The following is a 13,748-nucleotide window of genomic DNA, read 5'->3' as shown; positions in this document are numbered from 1 at the left end:
CTTCCACCAGCTTTACTTTTTTATTTGTAGTAATTTCCAAATGTGATGTATATTTTTAGGCAGTATATATATATATATATCCATTGGTGGTGAAGAGCTAAAAGTTTTAACTTTAGTTTTCCAAAAGTCGGTTCAGATGTCAAATTATTACACAAATCAAATAATTTTAGTGGTTAAAAGAATAGTTTGTTATCTTTTGAAGTCACGAGGGTTCCGGCCAGAGGATCTGGTTTGATCAGACTCTGCCTTAGCCATTATTCTGCAACAGTGAGGTCCACATCGGGCTACTGTTCTTTGAATCATTCCTGGAGGATGTCCTCGCCGCAAACTCCGACGTGCGGAACTTAAACGGAATAGATTATGTCATTAGGTGTTCAAAGGACAATCATCATAAACATTTGGAGGTGTTTGGATTGGAGAATGTGGGATTCCCATGGGAATGAAATTCAAATTCCTCCATTTGGTTAGCCCGAGAATCTCATTTCCGGTAATATAAGATTACCAATAGTGGATTTTTTGGGATATATTACCGGGAATGTCATTACTTCCCTTTCCTTAGGTATTGTTGGATTTTCGGCGTTTTGGACTAAAATGCCCTTAATTTTTTTTTAAATATTATTTTTCTGTCATTGAATAATAAAAATTATACGAAGGTTAAATTATAAATTTATCCTTAAATTATTTTAGATTTACAAAAAAAAAAGTTTATAATTAAACTTTTATATGAAGTTCAAGGGGTTAAAATAAAATTTTACCATTTCATTAAACTTTTTTATATTTTCAATTTTGTAAAAAAAATTATATAAATTTTATGAATTTAATTTTTTTAAAAGAAAATATTTAAATATTTTTCAACTTGTTAAAAAAAATATATAATAAGGACAATTTGGTCAAATATACATTCTAATAATATTTTATTCTTTTAACCAAACACGGTAATCTTACATTCCTGCTAAGCCAACCAAACACAAAATACAACATTCCCAGTAATCCTATTTCCTGATAATCTTACATTCTCACTGGTAATATTCCATTCCGTGAACCAAACGCACCCTTGATACATACTGAAATCGCCTCGGTTAGTCTTAATTATAAAAATATTTATTAATATTAAAAAGAAAATTATATTTTTATAACTAAATTTATGCTAAACTCTTTTAGAAATAATATAACAATTTGGACCGAATAAAAATTCAATCAAAATCCAATTTATAAGAGTTGTAATCCTTTAGTACAAGGAATTTATTAAATTTCATTACTACACTTTTTAATTGATCCATGTGTCGTAACCGGTTTTCGTCCGGGCACGAAATATTATAATTTGGCAGGGAAATTGATGTTAATAAATAATTTTGAGAATAATTTGTGAGTCGCCATCGACCTTTTGGATTAGGTAGGTCGAATACCTAAAAATTTTCTTTTAAAATAGTTTTTAAGAAAACCATATTTAAAAGATGAACTGATCTGCGTTTTATAACCAAAAATTCGTTCTTTTTAATAATAAAAAGGGATTCGTGGTCGGTTACGTTTAGGGAAGGATTAGCACCCCTACAACGCCCAAAATTGGTACTTTTTAATTATAAATTGTCTCTATTAAAATGCAAAAATATATTTAATTTATAATTCTATTAAAAAAATATTTATTTATTAAAAATATCCGAAAAGAACTTCTAGGTGCCTTAAGACAGCTCTTTTCTTTGATATTGATAAATATTAATTTAAATAATATTGTTTACTTTTTAATTTTAAAATATCAGAATAGGACATCCAGTTGTATTAAGACTGTCCTTTTCTTCGATATTAAAAAAAACAAATATTAAAAAAAATATTTTATATGTATATTTATGAATATATATAAAAATATTTAACAGTATAATAAAATAAAAATATCACTAAAACAATATATTTTAAGCAATAAAATGAAAATATATAAAATAAATAACTAAATTATGAATAAAATAAAACTAAATCTAATTCCTAATTAATTGAAATTATAGGGATTAAATATTTTTTTTCTAATTTAATAATTTAATGACCAAAATAAAATTATCTAAAATTCAAATTTTATAATAAAATAAATTAAAAGTATGAACTAGGGACTAAAGAATTATTTATTAAAGTTAAGGGATTAAATCTATCATTTATCCTAAATATATTATTTTAATTAAAAAGACTAAAATGAATAAAATTAAAATTCAAAGACCGAATTAAAATTCTTATAAATTCAGTTTAGTGACCAAAATGTAAAGTTTACAAATATGAAGGACTGTGGAAGGGATTTAACTATTTTGTAATTACGCGCATAGTCCTTCCCGAAACGACGTCGTTCGGGAAGGACTATAAAAGTCCCAAACCGGTTGGCCCGAAGGGCCAACCATTTCATTCCTCATTTCCTTCTCTCTCTCTAAACCGAGAGAGTTTAAAACTCTCTCGCCTCTCTCTAGCTTCCCTCACCGGAGGGAAGCCGGTCACCGGTCGGCCACCGTGTGCCGCCGTGTTTATCACCGCCGGCCACCGTATCCGGTGGCCGGAAAATTGTATTTTTGACACCTTTGAATAGATCGGACCGTCCTAAGGACGGTTCCGATGTTCTTTTTCTTTAAATGGCTCTCAATCGGAGCAGATCTATAAATATACCTTCGGTTTTTTTGGTTCTCCGGTGATGTTCAGTGTTTCCGTCGACGGAGGCTTCCTTGGTAAGTTTCTCCCCTCTCTTCTTCTTTCTGTTTTTGCTCTGTTGGGATCGTTGGTAGTTTTATATCTCTCTCTATTTTCCTTTTTTTTTTCTTTTTGGTTCAGTCTCTGTCTCTTCTTGCTGTCTCTCCCTTTTTTTTTTTTTCAGGTGGGTGGTGGCTTTTATAGCCACCACCGGTGTTCATCTCGGACCGGTCCGAAGAGGGGGCTTCGGTGAGTCACCGGACTACCAGTGGTGACTCACCCCGTAGCCTTGGCGTGACCAGCTGGTGTTCTAGCTTCTGGAGTCTTCGGCTGGGACGTGGCAGCGGCGGAGCGGCGAGAAGACTGTCGGCAGCCGCATGGAAGCTGGAGCGGCGCCGCGTGGCCCTAGGGTATCAAACCCTAGGGTTTCTCTCTGGAACCATGTGGACCGTTGGATCGTGCCAGATCCAACGGTTGTGATGAGGCAGCTGAGGATGATTAGGGTTAGGAAACCCTAACTGGAAACCCAAATATTTAGGGTTTCTGGTTGGATTTGGACCGGTTTCAGTTGGTTTGTAACTGGGCCGGTTTAATTGTAATCGGTTTGTAATTTATATGTATTTAATATATTTAATAATAAAAATAATAATAATAATAATAAAAATAATAATAATAATAATATTAACAATGATAATAATAATATTAATAATAATAATAATAATAATAATATTAATAATGATAATAATAATATTAATAATAATAATAATAATATGGATAAAAAAAATAGTATCTTCAGCTGCCCCTCTTTGCTCATTCTTGTGTTAACAAGAATAAGGCAAAGATGAAAAGATAATAATTTTTTTTTATCCATTTGACTTTACTTTGATCATTATGGAGATATTGAATAAATTCTTCTTTTTCTCCAAATAAGCTCTTCTTATTATGAACTTTCTGCTGGGGATGATGATGACCTCCTTTTTGTGATAGAGTCATTCAAAAGGTTGAATAAGCTCTTGATGAGTTCTTCTCGTTATGAACTTTTTCTTCCTTCTTCAGATGAGTTCTTCTCATTATGAACTTTACCTGGTAATGTTGATCCATCAACTGATGAATTCAAGCAAAAGGTTGAACAAATTCTTCTCATTATGAACTTCTTCTTCCTTCTTCAAATGAGTTCTTCTCATTATGAACCTTCTCTGGAAAAGAATAATCCATCAAGTGATGAATTTAAACAAAAGGTTGAACAAGTTCTTCTCATTATGAACTTCTTCTTCCTTCTTCAGATGAGTTCTTCTCATTATGAACTTTCTCTGGAAAAGATGATCCATCAAGTGATGAATTTAAACAAAAGGTTGAACAAGTTCTTCTCATTATGAACTTCTTCTTCCTTCTTCAGATGAGTTCTTCTCATTATGAACTTTCTCTGGAAAAGATGATCCACCAAATGATGGATTCAGGTAAAAGGTTGAACAAATTCTTCTCATTATGAACTTCTTCTTCCTTCTTCAGATGACGAGTTCTTCTCATTATGAACTCTTCTCTGGAAAAGAATGATCCATCAAGTGATGAATTTAAACAAAAGGTTGAACAAGTTCTTCTCATTATGAACTTCTTCTTCCTTCTTCAGATGAGTTCTTCTCATTATGAACTTTCTCTGGAAAAGATGATCCACCAAATGATGGATTCAGGTAAAAGGTTGAACAAATTCTTCTCATTATGAACTTCTTCTTCCTTCTTCAGATGACGAGTTCTTCTCATTATGAACTCTTCTCTGGAAAAGAATGATCCATCAAGTGATGAATTTAAACAAAAGGTTGAACAAGTTCTTCTCATTATGAACTTCTTCTTCCTTCTTCAGATGAGTTCTTCTCATTATGAACTTTCTCTGGAAAAGATGATCCACCAAATGATGGATTCAGGTAAAAGGTTGAACAAATTCTTCTCATTATGAACTTCTTCTTCCTTCTTCAGATGACGAGTTCTTCTCATTATGAACTCTTCTCTGGAAAAGAATGATCCATCAAGTGATGAATTTAAACAAAAGGTTGAACAAGTTCTTCTCATTATGAACTTCTTCTTCCTTCTTCAGATGACGAGTTCTTCTCATTATGAACTCTTCCTCTGAAAATGAATGATCCATCAATTTGATGAATTCAAATCTTTGCTAAAATCTTTGAAATTCCTGTTAAAAATTCAACATAGATGAAAATGAATGAAAATGCACCTATTTTTGTAAATACCTAAAATATGATGCATGAATGTTAAGTTATTTGATTTCAGATGAGTGAATTGAATATTTCTTCAATTGTAGAAACCCAATATATCTGTCTTCTTCAAATCAAAGAATCTATCATCTTTGATAAATGTAGATGTAGATATAAGGTCATAAAACCTCTTGAGAATAAAACTCAATAGTATAAACTCTTGAAAAGCTTGCATTCTGGCAATATGTTGATTCTGATAACAACTCATCTGATTATGAAATGACCTTTCAAGATGATTTCACAGATATCGATAGTTCTTTTAATACCAAGAAATCTTGAATTCTGATTCTGATGAGGAGAATAAACTGTTATACTTGACAAAAATGGGATTCTCAGATGCTGAAGCTTCAATATCCATGTAGAAATGTGGTCCAGATTCATCAATTGATAAATTTTATATGTGCTGCTCAAATGACTAAGGCTGCTGATGCACTTCTTCAGATCAAATAACTCAAAGAACGCTTCCAGAAGATGCTATTGGCAAATTCATCTTCCACATTCAATGCTTGATTCTATCCAATTAGATCAGATATCTCAAAGAACACTTCCAGAAAATGCTATGTTCTGTCCAACCAGATCAGATAACTCAAAGAACACTTCCAGAAGATGCTATGTTATGATCAACCAGATCAGATAACTCAAAGAACACTTCCAGAAGATGCTATGTTCTGTCCAACCAGATCAGATAACTCAAAGAACACTTCCAGAAGATGCTATGTTCTGTCCAACCAGATCAGATAACTCAAAGAACACTTCCAGAAGATGCTATGTTCTGTCCAACCAGATCAGATAACTCAAAGAACACTTCCAGAAGATGCTATGTTCTGTCCAACCAGATCAGATAACTCAAAGAACACTTCCAGAATATGCTATGTTCTGTCCAACCAGATCAGATAACTCAAAGAACACTTCCAGAAGATGCTATGTTATGATCAACCAGATCAGATAACTCAAAGAACACTTCCAGAAGATGCTATGTTCTGTCCAACCAGATCAGATAACTCAAAGAACACTTCCAGAAGATGCTATGAGCATATTCATTTGTTCCAGTTAATGTTTGAACTAGAATATCATAGTTCTTATTCGATGTAGAGCCAGAATTTGTAGATTCGTAGCATTTCCCTGCTACTACACTGAAAAGGGCTATATTCATAATTCTGCCAATTGAGAACAGATTTTCTCTTATTCTGCTTCTTCCATGTGCTGATGCTTTTCCATTGACAAAGAAATGATGGCTTTCGTGGGATCCAAGAACAAAGTCGAATTGTTTATAAACATGTACAGGAAGTGCCAAATTGACAGAAAGGATCTGTAAGGCTTTTGAAGCTTATGACAATGAGCCAACTTCGAGCGTTCAGAAGTATGTTCTTGATGAGTGCTGAAAATGGAATCTAGTATGGGTTGGAAGGAATAAAGTTGCTCCACTTGAACCTGATAAGGTGAAAATGCTTCTAGGTTTCCTTAAAAACCATATACAAGGATCTGTATAGAGACATGTTTCCCAGTGATATCAATGTCTTGTTTCTTTTTGTTGGAATCAATGCTACAAAGGTTGCCTTTTATTGTCTTAGTATATCTTTGCAAATAGATGTGCAAGAACTGAATGGTGATCGGTTGGAGCAATTGATGAGTAAATTTGTCAAATTCGACCTTGTTGTCGGTTATATCTAGCATAACAACCTTATTGTTCAAGATGGTGATGATTTGCTTATTTTGTATTCCATGTATTTAAAAGTATTAACATAAAGTGATATTCAGATATCTTTAATTTATTTCAAAATTATGTTAATTCAATAGAAAAGAATAAATTGAATTTTCAAAAATAAATTGAATCTCAAATAAATTGAACTTGAAATAGATATAATTGTATTCAAAGTTATGGCAAACATAAGAATAATAAAAATTCAAATGTCTCAACAAATTACAAGCATAAGTATTTCTAAATTAATCAAGTTGACACAATTTAGAGTAATGATGAAAGCTTTTGTCTGGAAGATCTCAAACGTTGTCAAAATGCTTGTGGATGTGAAGTTTCTCCCAAACTGTCAAAATCTTAAGAGAGTTCAATTGCCAGATGCCTAATATCAACCTGCATTTGAGCCGCCTTTTCAGGTTTTCAACTCAAATCTTTCCTTTGGTTACAAGATGCCCTTTGCGGGTTTTCACCTTGACCCCCTTTTTTTTTTTTTTTTCTATTATTTTCTTTTCTTTTTTCTTTTCTTTCTTTTCTTTTTTCTTTTCTTTTTTTTTTCTTTTTTTTTCTTCAAGCATAATATTTCTTGACAGAATCTGAGTTTATTGGATTTTTCAGAATTTTTCCATCCATTTCTGCCAAGATCAATGCTCCTCCGGAAAAGGCCTTTTTTACAACGTATGGCCCTTCCCAATTAGGCATCCATTTCCCACGGAAATCTTTATGTATAGGCAAGATCTTTTTTAATACTAGATCACCCTCTTGGAATTCTCTTGGATGTACTTTTTTGTCATGAGACTTCATCATCCGTTTCTGATACATCTGTCCATGGCAAATAGCTTTCAATCTTTTCTCCTCAATAAGGTTCAATTGATCAACTCTAGCTTGGATCCATTCAGATTCATCCAATTTTACTTCTCTCAATATTCGAAGCGATGGAATCTCAACTTCAATTGGTAAGACTGCTTCCATCCCGTAGACTAAAGAAAAAGGCGTTGCCCCAGTAGATGTCCGAACAGTAGTTCGGTATGCATATAGAGCAAAAGATAACTTCTCGTGCCAATCTTTGTAAGTTTCAGTAGTCTTTGTAATGATTCTCTTGATGTTCTTATTTGCTGCTTCAACTGCCCCATTCATCTTTGGACGATATGCCACTGAATTTGCATGTTTGATCTTAAACTGTGCACAAAGTTCGGTCATCATTTTGTTGTTCAGGTTCAAAGCATTGTCTGTAATGATCCTTTCTGGTAGGCCATATCGGCAAACTATCTCTTTCTTTATGAACTTGCAGACTGTGGACCTCTTAATATTATTGTATGAAGCAGCTTCAACCCATTTGGTAAAATAATCAATTGCCACAAGGATGAAGCAATGTCCATTCGATGCTTTTGGTGTGATTGCTCCAATGACATCTATTCCCCACATAGAAAATGGCCAGGGTGCTGTCATTACATGTAAAGGAGATGGGGGTACATGAATCTTGTCTGCATATATCTGGCATTTATGACATTTCCTAGCATAATCAATGCAATCAGTGTACATAGTAGCCCAATAGTATCCATATCTCATTATTTTTCTGGCCATAGAAAGACCATTTGCATGTGTTCCACATATTCCACTGTGTACTTCTTCAATGACATTTCGAGCTTCGCTGGTATTTAAACATCTCAATAACATTTGATCATTGCTTCTTCTATACATAATCTCTCCATCAAGAAAATATCCAGCAGCCATTCTTCTCAAGGTTCTTTTATCAATTTCCGATGCATTTGGTGGATAACTTTGATTCTTGATATATTGCAGGATATCATGATACCATGGTTTACCATCTACCTCTTCTTCCACACTATAACAATGTGCAGGAATTTCATAAACTTGCATTTTGATTGGCATCATATCAACTTTCTTAGTTGCCTGAAACATAGCAGCTAATGTAGCCAAAGCATCTGCCATTTGATTTTCTTCTCGAGGGAGATAATTGAAGGTAACTTTCTCAAATTCTTTCACTAATTTGAGTGTAAAATTTCGGTATTCTAGCAATTTGGGATCTTTTGTTTCCCATTCTCCTCGCAATTGATACACCACTAACGATGAATCTCCATATATCTTGAGAAATTTGATTTTTCTTTCTATAGCTGCTTTCAATCCCATGACACAAGCTTCATATTCCGCCATGTTATTGGTGCAAAAGAACTCCAGTCTACTCGTAAAGGGATAATAAATATTTTCTGGAGAAATTAACACTGCCCCAATTCCTCGTCCTAAAGCATTAGATGCTCCGTCAAAGTAAAGCTTCCAACATGCAAATTCATCATTTGTTTTGACTTCTTCATTCATGGATATGCATAACAAATCTTCATCAGGAAAATTGAAGTTCAAAGGCTGATAATCATTTGATACACGACTGGCCAAAAAATCAGCTATGACACTTCCTTTTATCGCTTTTTGGTTGACATATACAATATCAAACTCAGACAATAACATCTGCCATCTAGCCATTCTGCCTGTCAAAGCTGGTGATTCCATTAAGAATTTCAAAGGATCAAGTTTTGATATCAACCAAGTAGTATGGTATAACATATATTGTCTGAGTCTTCGAGTAGTCCACACCAAAGCACAACATAATTTTTGTATTGGTGGATATCGAACTTCACAATCGGTAAATTTCTTGCTCAGATAATAAATAGCTTTTTCTTTCCTTCCTGATTTATCATGCTGTCCTAGTACACATCCCATCGAATTTTCGAAGACCGTCAAATAGAGAATTAATGGTCTATCAGGCATTGGTGATACTAAAATGGGGGCTTTGGATAAATATTTCTTAATAATATCCAAAGTTTCTTGACATTCTTCATTCCAGACTTCAGGATTGTTCTTTCGAAGTAATTTGAACACTGGATCACATTTGTCAGTCAATTGAGAAATGAACCGAGATATATAATTTAATCTCCCCAAAAAGCCTCGAACTTCTTTTTTTGTGTTGGGTGGTGGAAGATCTTGAATTGCTTTTACTTTATCTGGATCAATCTCGATTCCTTTTTTACTAACCACAAATCCCAAAAGTTTTCCAGAAGTTACCCCAAAAGTGCATTTAGCGGGGTTAAGCTTTAATTGATACTTCCTCAATCTCTGGAAAAGCTTCCTCAGATTTTGAATATGTTCTTCTTCCGTTCTGGATTTGGCAATCATGTCATCTACATATACTTCAATCTCTTTATGCATCATGTCATGAAACAAAGTTACCATAGCTCTTTGATATGTTGCCCCTGCATTTTTCAATCCAAATGGCATCACTTTATAACAGAATGTGCCCCACATGGTTATAAATGTTGTTTTTTCCATGTCTTCAGGATTCATTTTTATCTGATTATATCCTGAAAATCCATCCATAAATGAAAACCATGCATGCCCTGCAGTATTGTCCACCAATGTGTCTATGTGGGGTAATGGAAAGCTATCTTTTGGACTAGCTTTGTTGAGATCTCTGTAATCCACGCACATTCGAACTTTTCCATTTTTCTTTGGTACGGGAACAATGTTGGCTACCCATTCTGGGTATTTAGATGCCTGTAGGAAACCTGCATTGATTTGTTTCATCACTTCTTCTTTGATTTGCAACAACATTTCTGGCCTCATTCTTCTGAGCTTTTGTTGGACCGGTTTATATTCTGGATTGATTGGAAGCTTGTGTATCACTATATCTGTGCTCAAACCAGGCATATCTTGATAGGACCAGGCAAATATATCTTTGAACTCTTGAAGGAGATTTATCAATTCTTGTTTTATCGGGATTGTCAGAGTAGTACCAATTTTCACCTCTTTTCTGTCTTCATCTGTTCCCAAATTCACAGTCTCAACCCTTTCCTTGTGGGGTAGAATTTGTTTGTCTTCTTTTTCTACCAATCTTAATAGTTCAGTAGGAATATCACATTCCAGTTCATCTTCACAACCATTGATTTCTTCCAGACATATAGGCTGCTCTAAATTTATCACTGGATTAAATCTAGGAATAAACATGCTATTAACACTGTGACACCTGCAAATTTAAATCGGACATATTTACGAAAGAATATAGTAAATTTATGAAAATGTAATAAAATGTAAAGAATGATTGCCATCTGAAAATTTTAAAGAAAGTTCCTTATATTTAACATAATTTCTTTTACAAGATAACAAAAAGTTTTCATATTTTTGAGCTAAACATAAAGATTAGTTCTGAATATTACTCTGCATTAATATTAAAAACTATAGGAAGATCTTCAGTGGTCCAATTGGTGAGTGTTTCTCCAGGAAGACATGGTCGAATCCTATCCAAGTACTTGCCAGTCTTGTTGTCCTTCGTGATCATGTTGATAAATAATCCATTCATAGCTTCTTCAACTATGTCTTGATCTTTCGTCAACTTTTCTTCTTTAAAGGCTTCAATAAGCTGCTGTTCCACATTAATTGTTCCCCCTGATCTAAATGTTGTCTTCAACTGTGGGAAAGACATGTGTTTCCAAAGGATTTCTCCTCCTTTCAATTTTGCCTTTCTGTCTTCACATCTTCTTTTCATCTATTTGTTCCTTTGCTGAAAATTGGGCTTAAACCCTAGCCCAAAACGGTCTTTTTTCATCTTTATACTGATAGGAACTGAAATCCCTTGAAGATTCTTTCCTAGACCTCTCCCAGCTTTAGCTCCGATGCCTAAAGTTTGTTGTACCGTCATCTTGGTGCAATCAGACAATCTGGGATATGGAATTTTCCTTCCTTCTGCAACAAAGGTTGTATTTACAAATTCAAGAGCTCGAAAAGAGCATTCAAGAGCTTCATCATTGGTGTCGATATATGGAACATCGCTTGTTACAGACGCAATGATTTCTTCTTCAGCATTGACGCATATTAGTTGTCCATCAACAACAAATTTCAATTTCTGATGTAATGAAGAAGGAACGGCTCCTGCTGAGTGAATCCATGGCCTCCCTAATAGACAATTATAGGTGGGGTGGATGTCCATCACCACAAAGTCAATATTGTACACGACTGGGCCAATTAACAAAGGTATTTCCATTTTCCCAAGCACTTCTTTTTGGGTACCATCAAAGGCTCGTACCACATTCTGATAACTCTTCATGTGTGATTGATCCAGAGGCATTCTTTGAAGTGTAACTAGAGGCATCAAATTGAGGGCAGACCCATTGTCAATCAATACTCCTGGCAACACATGACCATGACAATGTGTCGTGATGTTTAAAGCTTTTACTGACCCCATTCCGCCTTCTGGTATTTCATCATCTGTGAAGGTTATGTAATTGTCGGCGGCTATATGTCCCACAATTCTGTCAAGTTTATTGAGGGATATATCTTCGGGGATAAATGTCTGATTGAGGATTTTCATCAAAGCATTCCTATGCGCTTCTGAATTCATCAAAAGATCAAGAATAGAAATTCTCGCCTGTTGTTTGTGTAGTTGTTCAACCACACTATACTCACTATGTTTTAGGAATTTCAAAAATTCTTGAGCTTGTTTTTCTGTCACAGGCTCATTGAATGCTGGAAGGGATTCATCTTCAAATACCTTCTGAGGTATTGCCACAGCTTTTCCTTTTGCTTTCACTTGTTCTGAAGCATTGGATGTTTCGGGAGAGTAACATCTCCCACTTCTTGTAAAGAAACCGACCTCGCTCACTGCTTCAGATGTCGATGTTGTACTCAAACTCTGTTTTTTCTCTTCTGTTTTTTCTAGAGAAACAGATCCTCTTACCATTGAAACATTGGTAGTATAATTCCAAGGTACCCTGCGGGTATCTTTGTATGGAAATGGTAGAGGAGTGGTGATAACTACTTTTGGCTTTATTGGTGCAGGAATCATCGTAGATGATTTCACATTAATGATCACAGGATCATTTATTCTTTGACTCGGCTTAGAATCCTCTGATGAGCAAACCTCATTTTCTTTTTTCCCTGGTTCTTCTTCAAAGAATTCTATTTCTCTTTTGTTCATCAATTTTTGCACCAAATTTCTAAACTCAGGACATAGTTGAATTTTATGCCCTTTTTCCTGATGATATTCACAATAATTCTTGCCTTCATTCTGCTTTGGCATGAATTGTTGTGGAATTATACCGGCTAAAGAAAGTTGTTGGAATATCCAAACGAACGGAGATTTAATTTCAGAAATGTCAGTCTTTGCTTTCTTTCTGTTCTCTTCCTGAATTGCATTCACGTTTTTATCTCTATGATTTGGCAATGGATGACTTGATGCGGATGGTGTATTGAATTCCAACTTCCCAGTGTTGATCAAATTTTGAACCACCCTTTTGAAAGCTAGACAGTTTTCAATAGAATGTCCTGTAATTCCTTCATGGTAAATACAGTGTGCCTTTGTATCATACCAAGGAGGGAATGGTGGTTGCATGGGAACCAAAGGGTAGGGCCGTATAACATCTGCTTTTAACAGCGAATCATAGATCTCTGCATATGATACTGGTAAAGGTGTAAAAGATAACCTTTCATTTTCTTTTCGAGATCCTCTGGACTCTGCTCGATTAGTGTTTGTTTCCTCTTTCTTAACCCTTGGCTGTGTTATTGTAACACTTTTCGATGAATCTTTGCTGTAAGAATTGGCATTGTTGACCTCATTCTCCTTTTTCCGGTATGTAGGTCTTTTGGAACTAGACCCATCATTCGATTCAATCTTGCCACTTTTCAAAACATTTTCAATTAATTCTCCAGAAATGACCAAATCTGCAAAATTTCTGGTTGCATTCCCCATTAGATGATTTAAATAAGGGGCCTTCAATATATGTACAAACATCACTGTGGCCTCTTTTTCTGACAAAGGTGGTTGAACTTGGGCTGCAGTGTCACGCCATCTCTGGGCATACTGTCTGAATGTTTCATTATTCTTTTTCTCCAAGTTTTGGAGAGTCCATCTATCAGGGACCATGTCTGTCACATGGCGGTACTGCTCTAGAAATGCTTTAGCCAAATCTTTCCAAGACCTAATATTGGCTTTGGTCAATTGAGTATACCATTTTAAAGCCGGTCCTGTCAAACTATCCTGAAAGCAGTGAATTAACAATTTCTCGTCCTTTACATATCCTGCCATTCTTCGACAAAACATAGTGATGTGGGATGAAGGGCATGTAGTA

The sequence above is a fragment of the Hibiscus syriacus genome, unplaced genomic scaffold (assembly GCF_006381635.1).
Source record: "Hibiscus syriacus cultivar Baekdansim isolate YM2019G1 unplaced genomic scaffold, ASM638163v2 tig00111088_pilon, whole genome shotgun sequence".
NCBI classification, from domain to species: Eukaryota; Viridiplantae; Streptophyta; class Magnoliopsida; order Malvales; family Malvaceae; genus Hibiscus; species Hibiscus syriacus.
Note: the sequence above shows the minus strand (reverse complement) of the source record.